Here is a 9,990-nt window from a genome sequence, read left to right on the forward strand (position 1 = left end):
CTAGCTGGGATAAGCTACCTGGTCAGGGACCTGCAGAAGGAAGTCCTCTGTTTGGGCTGGAAAGGCTTCTAGTGCAGGAACAGAGACCTGCCGAGGGGATCCCCTGTCTGTCTGCATGTGGAAGTGCTGGGGAAAAGAGACAGCCCAGAGAGGGAGCGGGCTGTGAGAGTCCCAAGCCTACTACAGACCTCCCACCCAAAGTCCTGAGCTTGACCAGGAGTTTGCCCAGGAACTGGCTGAGGCCACATGCTCCAGGACCATGGTTGTCATGGGTGACTTCAATTACCCAGACATCTCGTGGGAGGATCACTCAGAAAAATCTGAGCGGTCGCAGAGCTTCCTCTCGTGCATGGATGACCTCTACCTGACTCAAGAAGTCTACGGGCCAACGAGAGGCAAAGCGCTGCTCGACCTGGTACTGGCTACTGGGGATGACCTAGTCGGCGACCTAGTGATCGATGGGAAGCTGGGTGACAGCGACCACGAGCTGATCACCTTCACCATCTGCTGAAAAGCTGGCAAGTCAGTCAGCAACGCGCAAGTCCTTGACTTCAGGAAAGCCGACTTTGACAAGCTCAGGAGGCTTGTCAGTGAGGCCCTAAGGGACCATGACCACAGGGAGAGGGGAGTTCAAGAGGAGTGGTTGCTCCTCAAGGGAGCGATCCTCAATGCACAAACTAAGTCTATTCCATCTCAGAGGAAAGGCAGCAAGAGGGCACAGCAGCCCCCCTGGCTCTCCAGGGACCTAGCAGACCTCCTGAGGCTAAAAAGAAAGGCCTACAAAGGATGGAGGATGGGAGTCACCTAAGGCCTACAAAGGGTGGAGGATGGGATTCACCTCCAAGGAGGATTATTCTGCACTGGTCCGGTCCTGTAGGGAGCAGACCAGGAAAGCCAAGGCTGCAACTGAACTCCAACTAGCTTCAAGTATCGAGGACAATAAAAAGTCCTTTTTCAGATATGTGCAGCTGGCATGTTTTACAGGAGTTAGTTTCCTATTAAATGCCTACAAACAAAAATCCATACTGTAAAATTCTAACAAGTGGGTTTATTCTTTCAATATTTTATTGCTTATAATGCATGAGTAGATTTAATGCATATAGCTGTACTTAAATGCTCAAGTACTTTACTGAGAGTAACAGCTTCTTCTAAAAGCGTTGCTGTATGCTGTGTTTCTGTTTATATTATGATGGTCCTTCAAATAGTCTGATGTAGAACAAACCAAAATATACATTTGAAATGACTACTTTCCTTGACAACTTGATTTTTTTTGGTCAAAAAACTGAAGATCAAAATCTTTTGAACTGAATTTTACAGTCTTTGGTTTTTCAAAATTTTATACATTTTCCCCTTGTCTTCATTGAAATTCTTGGCAAAAGAAAAAAACATTCATTTTTTATTAATAATATTTAACTACCTCATGGAGATCTAGAAATAATTAGTTACTGCTTGTACAGTGCATTGAGTATGGAACATACTATTAGAAAACCTATGCTGCTCTGAAATAGAAATGTGCCTGTGTGGCTAACATGACCCATTATAACACCTATTAACTATTTCCTTCAGATTAAGTTATTGAACGCTACTCTGGCACAAATGTCCATATAGAACATGAGTCAGTTAAATTTGGGGTGAATGCCAACTTTCAAAACAAGTTAAACTTGTTTACCCTAAGAACCATCCTCTTTATAGGGGTTTAATTCTGCAGGACAGACTCCATAGTTTGGACATAGAAGATTGTTTGGTAAATCTGTGCTAAGGCTAGCTCTAGGTAGAGGTAGTTGCCTTAAAGAAAATTAAATGAATAATAATTTTGCATTTTTTTTTTAATTCAGGAAACTTCTGGCATGATTTAGTCTCACTTCCCAGAAGGTATCCGATGCAATGCTCTCCTTCTCGAACACGTACTCCTAGCAGCACGTGATTGTTTCCCATTAGTGAAGTGGTCCAATAACTGCCTTCTTCTATGAATAAACTAGAGCAACCCTAATTTAATTTTGAGGAAAGTAATTTCACTCTTGTTTATCTCCTGGAAACATACCTCCTCATTATGGTTGATGAAATTGTGACAGCATCATGGCTGGTCTTGTTCAAACTTAGATTTGCGGTCAGAAATGAAAAAGACCTTCATGCACTAACGTTTAATTATAAAAGCACTTTTTGCACTACTCCAAAACCAAACCCATAGTTCTGTGTATTTGGCTTTTTTCTCTTTCAGGTAATGATAAAGAGGTGGAGAACCAACCTTGGCCAAATCTGTACTTAGTTCTGGGAAAGTCTGAGTTTTGGCAAATATGCTGAGGAAAATGTAATGACCAGCAAACCTGAGGCTGAGGCAGCCCAACATTTTATCTCCTGAGTCTAATTTCAAGTTTTCTGACATCTCTTAATTGACTTCAGTGCATGCATTTGATGGCATCACTTTAGTTTTCCAGAAATGCTTGCACAGTTTGGAGGGGGAAAAGAAACCATTTTCTGAGTGGATACCAGCACTGCTGTAACTATCAGTAGTAGATTCATGGCAGAACATGCTCAGATTCCCAGCAACACTGAAACCAACCACAATTTTTTCTTTGAGGTTTGAGATGGTTTGGACTATTATTCTTCTGAAGAGTAGAAAATAGGAGGATACTTTTAACCTATTAAATAGGTACTTTGCGTCAGTCTTTCATCAGTCCCATGGGACGCCCATGCCCGCTACAGGGCCGGGAAGTCCGGGTGAGGGTGATCCCCTGCCCTCCATTAATGCTGACTTTCTGAAGGAACATCTTGAGAAGCTGGATACCTTCAAGTCAGCTGGCCCTGACAATCTTCACCCCAGGGTACTCAAGGAGCTGGCGAGCATCATAGCCCAGCCTCTAGCACGGATCTTTGAAAACTCTTGGTGCTCTGGTGTAGTGCCTGAAGACTGGAAGAAGGCCAATGTGGTGCCTATCTTCAAGAAAGGGAGGAAAGTGGATCCGGCTAACTATAGGCCCATCAGCCTGACTTCTATCCCGGGGAAGATCTTAGAAAAGTTTATTAAAGAGGCCATCCTTAATGGACTGGCCGACGCCAACATCTTAAGGGATAGCCAGCACGGGTTTGTTGCGGGTAGGTCTTGCTTGACCAATCTCATTTCCTTCTACGACCAGGTGACCTATCACCTGGACAAGGGAGAAGAGATTGATGTCATATATCTTGACTTCAAAAAAGCCTTCAATCTGGTATCCCATGATCGCCTCTTGGAGAAACTGGCCAACTGTCTCATTTCCTTCTACGACCAGGTGACCTATCACCTGGACAAGGGAGAAGAGATTGATGTCATATATCTTGACTTCAAAAAAGCCTTCAATCTGGTATCCCATGATCACCTCTTGGCAAAACTGGCCAGTTGTGGCCTTGGGTCCACCATGATCCACTGGCTGGGAAATTGGCTCCGTGGTCAGACCCAGAGGGCAGTTATTGATGGAAGGCAATCGTCGTGGTGCCCTTTGACCAGTGGGGTCCCCCAAGGCTCTGTCCTTGGACCTGTATTGTTCAACAGGCTGGACATACGGAAGAATTTCTTTACTGTCCGAGCCCCCAAGGTCTGGAATAGCCTGCCACTGGAGGTGGTTCAAGCAGCTACATTGAACGCCTTCAAAAGTAAATTGGATGATTATCTTGCTGGGATCTTATGCACCAGCTGACTTCCTGCCTTTCGGGGGTCGGGGAGGGGGGTGGCCTGGACTGGACTCAATGATCTTCCGAGGTCCCTTCCAGCCCAAATGTCTCTGAAATCTATGAAGTCTATGGGTGTGTGAAAGGACACTTAATGCCTAGTGTTTGCACCTGTTGCCTTCAGTGACTGATCAGACTTCTTGTTGCTGAGTTACCAAGAAAGAGCGAAGGGTCCACTTTCCCTGGAGCAGCCTCGCCTCTGCCCTCTCCTGGTGGCTCCTAGTTGCAGCTGTGTTGCCATTTATTATGGGAAGGGGATTGTGTCCAGAGGGAAATCACCCAGGGTTATGGGGAAGAAACTGTTTTACAGGGTTATAAGCAGGCGAATGTAATCACTGAGGTTGTTTGATGCAAGTGGGACCACTCAGTGTGGTGTAATTATTTTTTTATTGTTGCAGTTGTAAATTCTATTTAAATTGTTGGTTTTATTATTAACTATAATATATATATTCATCTCTTGATTAATCATTTCTTTTCTATATATAGTTGTACATAATAAAGAAACCAATGTGCTTATTGGGTTTGGAGTAAATTCTTGGGTGGTGAGGGTGAGGCACACACCCCTCCATGGGACACCTCAGTCAGCAGACCTGCCTGAGGTGGTCCCCAGAGCTACTGGCACCCTTAGGATCCAAAATCTGGCACATCACCTGCTCTAGCATGCCAGCATGGGTTACAATATGTAAATTAGTATCCTGCATCACGTACAAAGCCTTAAATGAAGATCAGATGAGGATGGGATTATGGGGCAAAATACTTCTTGTTCCACCGCAAATTTCTTGCCGTGGGACTGTCCCAAAGATCCCTGATTGCAGTACTGCCCAGCCCAAAGCACAGTTTGGCCCTGCAAGCCTGCCAACTGACAACCCCCATGCCCATTGGACTAAGTATATGGACCCGAATAAGGAACTGGCTTTTGGGCTGGGCTTACAGCTGGAAATACTTCTTGGGTCACTCCACACCTTGCCTCTGTACCACCAGAGGACTCTCCCAGACATCTCTGCCCAGAGTCTTGAGTGGCCCAAATTGTGGCCTGATTGACAGCTCCCCATGCACACTGTCAGAGCCGTCCCTTGGGTGGGGCGACCGCCCCAGGCCCCATGCTTTTGGGGGCCCCACAGAGCTGGGCGGAGTGGCCACAGCCCCTCCTGACCCCACTCTGTGCTGCTGCCACGTGCTGCTTCCCTGTGCCGCCTGCTTTGCATTCAGCTGCTCCAGCTGTAATCCCAGCCCAAAACCCAGTTCCTTATTTGAGCCCATATGCTTAATATAGTGTGCATGGGGGGCTGTCAATCAAGCCACACCTTGGGCCACTCAAGACTGGTCAGAGATGTCCGGGAGAGTCTGGACAGCTCTGGGGTGTAACGGCCACATAAAACAGTGCATCGGGAAGGTGGAGATGCACCCAGCTCTGGGGTGCAACAGCCACATATAACAGGTTATCACAGCCCTCGCCATACGCTGTTACATTCCAGAGCTGGGTGCACCTGGGTCAACACGGTTGTGTCCAGAGAGATGAGGGGACAGTATCATGGTCTGCTGCTGTGGTCAGTGTCAGGGAGCTGTCCTTGCAACGGGGGACTGGCTTCGTGACCAGTGTGGCTACCCTGAAACGTATTTTGTACCACAAAATGTACATTTTCGGTGTACTACACTGTTATTTTCAACCATTACACCCTGTGGACATGGGTGTGCACCCCATACTCTTCCTATGTTACGAGGACCTCAAGATGGTCCGTGGCTGCAGGTTTCCCCCTCCGGTGCCCTGAGGCTGCAAGCTTCCCCCAGAAGTGCCATGAACTGGTGTGGGGTGGTGAGGGTCTTGTCTCCTGCTGGGACCTTGGTAGCCCCAACCCACAACCTCCCTACCCCCGCAGCCCTGCTACTACCCTGCAACCCCTGCCCCGCAGCCCTGCCGGTGCCCTGCACTCCAGACCTGGCCCCCCGCATGGCGCTGTGCTGCAATCCCAGCCACAGTTTTAAACTTGGCACCATTTTGTCTCCCTGCTGGAAGACAAAAACCATGCAAAGTGTGAAACCCCGGAGGACTGCCTACATCCTTAGGCCAGCATGGCTACAACCAAAAAGCCAGTCCAACAAAAAATAATTTTAATCAACCTGATTCTTGAAGTGCCTGACCCCTAACAATTTTAATCCTTTGCGCTGGGCTTGTAATGGCTGGATTGCAAAACAGATTGCATGGATTTCTCTGTGTATCCAAGTACCACCTGGTGGACAAATTGTGGCAGAAAAGGGAAAATCCCAGTTTTGCCGTCCATGTTGAAAAAATCATACAATAAAAATTATCCTCTTTGCACAAATTCCCATGCTAAAAAGAAAACATGTCAGAGGTGGTTTAATTTACCACAATAAAAAAATGACTAACACAATAAAACAAGGTGAAAACGTGGATTTTCAGATGCGATTAAGCTAGCGAAATGGTAATTTTTGTCACATGAAAACAGGAAAAGCACTGGATGGACAAGCCCAAGACCCCTGCGTGTTGCTTGCAGAAGCCAGTAACAGCTACTGAGAATGTTTAATCAGGAGTGTTGTATGCACATTGTGGGATGCAGGGCATTCCCTCCATTCAGTACTGGTGAGGCCTTACCTGCATTCAGTTTTGGCTACCACATCCTAAGAGACATATTTAGAGCCTAAAGGAGACAGCAAAAGCAACAGTAAGAGGTCTAGAAATGAAGCCACAGGAGGACAAGTTAGAAGAAATGGGATTATTTAGCCTGGAACGGGGAGCACAGGGGCTTTGACAATAGGCTTCTGTCATGGGATGGGGTCCCACGGTACCCCTAAGGCCCCTTGACCGTGCCAATTTGGCCTGCTGGGCACCCTCGGTTCTCACCCGCCATGTCTTGATGGATTTATGGTATAGGGAGCCTGCCTTTAAGTCCCCTTGGACACTGATGGACTCTCTGGGAACCCTGTGGGTTCCCAGACCCCTTGTGAGTCCCACTTCAAAATAGATGTCACAGGACACCCTAGCCTTATGGGCTATATACGTGGCTCCAACCGTCCCTTTCACCATGCCCCAAACCTCGCAGATGGCATTGACATTGTTCGGTCTGGGCCTTGGTATGAATTGCCCCCCTTGTCCTCTCTGGGCTCTCCACAGCCCTGTCTCTGTGCCGGGGTCTGTGCACCCCAAATGCCGTGCCCTCTCTGGCACTGGGATCTGTGCACCCCAAATGCCACACCCTCTCTTGCACCGGGGTCCCCACACTGCAGTGGGCCCCCAGTGAGGCCTCCTCCTTCCCCAAATAGCCTCACCGAAACCACCGGTCTTATAAACAGCAAAGAAAACCATTACCCCTTGGGCTGCAACATAATATAGAAGATCAGGGTGTGCTCTGACCCTTTAAAAGTATCTGATTTCATCCCTGGCACTGTCTGGGAGGCAAGGGTACCTGTGGAGCTTGTGGAGGCCCCTTAGCCCTAGGTGCAGCATGTGGCAGAAATGCCCCCGTCGGTGCCCCTCTCCAGAGATCTGTCTCAGCCAGCCCGAGAGGCTGCTGTTGAATCTCTCACAGCGGGGATCTCGCTCCTTGTCTGTAGACAATAGCCTGGCGCCTGGGAGGCGATGCTCTGGTCACCTGGGCAGGGGGGGGAAGACCCGGCCCTGCGCGCGGGCCCAGGGGGGCTCCCCACTCACGGCTAGGGCTTTCTCCCTAGCAGTTTCAGCTCTTTAAGGGAGCAGGGCACCTAAGTGCTGTGCGACAGCTTCAAATACACAAGGTACAGTTCCAAAGAGGGTAGAAATTAGGGTCGTGCAAAATGGCTATGTTTTATTTCAGTTTTGGATTCGGCAATTTGGGAGGGACAGTGATTCATTTCAGTGTTTTAGATCACTGTTCTGTTTCAATTCAGCCGAATCTGTTTTGGAGTTTCGACACTGCTTCGGTGATTCAGTCATAGGATATAATGGGGAATCTCTGAAATGCCAATTACTTTGTCATTTCTTTCCTGATTCAGATTAAACTTGCAGGTATGATAACTGTTCAAAGCAAAACTCATGACACGTGTGTGTGTGCATAGGCAGAGTGGCATGAAACCAGCAGGGATGGTAGCCTGTAACAGGGGGGCCTTCCTTGTGCTGGTTAGATCTCCGCCCACTCACCTGTTCCTGGGCCAACCACGTGCCCCTCTTTTGCTTGCCACGCCTTGGTGGAAAACTGCTTCAAATGTTTACCAGGCGGGAGGCTGCCTATTTAAGTGTCTTGGGGTGACATCCATTCTGCAGCTCTGTACCTCCCCTACACTGAGGCCCATGCCTCGCACATGCATCCTTCACCCCCTCCAGCTCTGGTCCCCTCTTTGGGATCTTTAGCTCCCACTTAGGCCCTGGCCTCACCTTCAGGCCAGTCAGAATCCCAAGTGTCTTACTCTGGGCATTCCTCGCAGCAGGCTCCTGGCCCCAGCATGGACTAGTCAAGGGTACCTCTGATATCTTTTATTAGACCAACTGAATAGTTGGAAAACTATATCTTAGCAAGCTTCCAGTTTTAAAAACTCTTTGTCAGGCTGAGGAAGCATCTGCAGTTGGTGTGTGTGCGCTCCTCCTAGATGGAATGAATAGTGAAGAAGCCATAGGCTGGCATGCAATGCAGGCAAGAAAGCCAGTCAGTGACAATGTAAGTTGTGGTGTTAGAGGGTGAGGCACAGGCTGGAAGGAAGAGTGGGAGATGTAACAGGTAACAGTGGAGAGGTACCTGTGGAGTCAGATGTCAGGCAGGTTATAGTGTTACAAATCCAATGTCTATATTGTATCCATGGTTTTTGTAACCAGGAGGCTGATGAAGTGAAGTTTTAGGATGCAGTTTTAGGTCATGCCCAGGACCTGGGGCCTCCTCCTTCCCCATAGCCCCAGCTCATACCTCCAAGTTCATCCTGGCACAGGAACTCAGCAGGGATATGTTCTCCCCTGCTGGCTGGTGATGCAGTGAGTGCTGCCTCCAGCTCTGAGAGCAGGGCATTAAATGGTTTTTATTTTTTTTTAAAAGGAAATAGGTGTGAACAGAGTGAGGAGGGTGGTATTCACTCCATCTGCACATAGAGCTTGGGGAACCCCAGCAGCGGGAGGTTCACCTTGAGTAGCACCAGCTGCTCCACCAAATCAGGATCCAAGGAGGTGCGGTGGGGCATGACAACATCACCAGCAATGCTGAACACCCTCTCGCTCAGACCACTGGTTGGTGGACAGGACAGGTGTTCCCAGGCAACCGTGGCCAGATCCTGCCACATCTGGCTGCGGCTTGCCCCGTACGGCAAAGGGGCTGCGGTGGGGTGTCACAACATCCCCAGTAATGCTGAACACCCTCTTGCTTGGAACACATTTGGACCCCAGCATTGAAGCCATGCTCTTGGCCCACATTGGCAGTGCCTGTGGTGGAGGAGGCTGGCTGGAAAGTGGTATGCTGGCATCGGACAGTGGTTCCTCCCCTTCCAAATCCCCCCGCCTCTGTCCTTCTGCCTCCCTGACTCTGTTCACCAGCATCTCCACCCAGTGATCCAGGGTTTTTCTGGCACACACACTCCCCTTCACCCTTGGGTCACACATGGCCACCAACATGTGAACCGTACTGGACTGCAACAGATCCAGCCATTTCTTGATGCCCTCCTTCAGTTGCTTCACCAATACCTGCAGCTCTGGTGACAGTGGTTTGCCCCAGCCAAGAACATCGATCCCCTGGAACTTCTCCATTTGGTTCTGAAGTTCCCTCACTCTGGGGATCATCTGGCTAAGGAGGGCCTCGCCAGCGCTGAGGCTATTGGTGGCCTCAAGGCATGGCTGGGAGATGGTATCCCACTGAGCTTTGTTAAGGGGACCGCTAATCCCAATCTCTCCAAGCAAGACCATCTCATGGATGGTCTTCTGTTGCTCAAGCAGCTTTTCGCGCATCAGATATGTTGAGTTCCACTGAGTCTCCACATCCTGCATGATTTTGTGCTGCATGATGCTCAGCTCTGCCTGTTTGATGATCCCACACTACGCTACCCCCTCACTTTTGGGGTGCAGGTGCGGATCCTGCCTTATCCCTGTGTGGCAGAAATGCCCCGTCGGTGCCCCTCTCCAGAGATCTGTCTCAGCCAGCCCGAGAGGCTGCTGTTGAATCTCTCACAGCGGGGATCTCGCTCCTTGTCTGCAGACAAAAGCCTGGCGCCTGGGAGGCGATGCTCGGGTCACCTGGGCAGGGGGGGAAGACCCGGCCCTGCGCGCGGGCCCAGGTAGCCAGGGATGCCATGCAGATTGGACGGTTTGTAGCCAGTATTGGC

This window comes from Alligator sinensis, unplaced genomic scaffold (genome assembly GCF_000455745.1).
Source record: "Alligator sinensis unplaced genomic scaffold, ASM45574v1 scaffold2292_1, whole genome shotgun sequence".
Classification (NCBI taxonomy): Eukaryota; Metazoa; Chordata; order Crocodylia; family Alligatoridae; genus Alligator; species Alligator sinensis.